This window comes from Oncorhynchus gorbuscha, unplaced genomic scaffold (genome assembly GCF_021184085.1).
Source record: "Oncorhynchus gorbuscha isolate QuinsamMale2020 ecotype Even-year unplaced genomic scaffold, OgorEven_v1.0 Un_scaffold_10598, whole genome shotgun sequence".
NCBI lineage: Eukaryota > Metazoa > Chordata > Actinopteri > Salmoniformes > Salmonidae > Oncorhynchus > Oncorhynchus gorbuscha.
This window is the reverse complement of record NW_025753336.1, coordinates 1092-2500: the sequence shown is the minus strand read 5'-3', so window position 1 is coordinate 2500 and position 1409 is coordinate 1092.

Here is a 1409-nt window from a genome sequence, read left to right as displayed (position 1 = left end):
TCCTTACACAGCCTGGAGGTTTTGGGTCATTGTCCTGTTGAAAAACAAATGATTGTCCCACTAAGAGCAAACCAGATGGGATGGCGTATCGCTGCAGGATGCTGTGGTAGCCATGCTGGTTAAGTGTGCCTTGAATTCTAAATAAACCACAGACAGCATCACCAGCAAAGCACCATAACACCATCACACCTCCTCCTCCATGCTTCATGGTGGGAACCACACATGCGGAGATCATCCGTTCATCTACTCTGCGTCTCACAAAGACACGGAGGCCTAAAGGGGACTGACAGCGCACAAAATCTCAAATTTAGACTCATCAGACCAAAAGGACAGATTTCTACCTGTCTAATGTCCATTGCTCGTGTTTCTTGGCCCAAGCAAGTTTCTTCTTCTCGTTGTCTTTTAGTAGTGGTTTCTTTACAGCAATTCAACCATGAAGACCTGATTCACGCAGTCTCCTCTGAACCGCTGATGTTGAGATGTGTCTGTTACTTGAACTCTGTGAAGAATTAATTTGGGCTGCAATTTCTGAGGCTGTTAACTCGAATGAACTTATCCTCTGCAGCAGAGGTAACTCTGGGTCTTCCTTTCCTGTGGCGGTCCTCATGAGAGCCAGTTTCATCTTAGTTTTATCACTTGATGGTTTTTGCGACTGCACTTGAAGAAACCTTTAAAGTTGTTGAAATGTTCAGCATTGACAGCCCTTCATGTGTTAAAGTAATGATGGACTGTCATTTCTCTATACTTATTTGAGCTGTTCTTGCCATAATATGTACTTGGTCTTTTACCAAATAGGACTCTCTTCTGTATACCACCCCTACCTTGTCACAACACAACTGATTAGTTTAAACGCATTAAGGAAAGAAATTCCACAACTGAATTTTTAACAAAGCACAACTGCTAATTGAAATGCATTCCAGGTGAATACCTCATGAAGCTGGTTGAGAGAATGCCGAGAGTGATTGGTTACCACATAATTTTGATGTCTTCACTATTATTCTACAATGAAGAAAATCATTTTAAAAAAATAAAGAAAAACCCTTGAATGAGTGTGTGTCCAAACTTTTGGTTGGTCGTGTAAATCCTATAACACTGAGGTAACCTACACAGGGGTAAGACTGAGACACGTCCTGACGTTGGAATGTGCAGTAGGCCTATAACTGCTTCACCCACCATTGACTGCACAAACAGTAAACACAGCAGACTGGAGAGGAGTGACAGATAATTGTAATTGCCTCTCATATTACAATCTATCTGTATTGATGTGTGGTCTGGCCCTGCAATATACAGACTGAGCCAGAGAGACAGACAGACAGGAGGCCACTGCGAGAGAGAGAGCAGTGCGGGGAAAGAGAGAGAGAGAGCAGTGGGGGGAAAGAGAGGAGAGAGCAGTGCGGGGAAAGAGACAG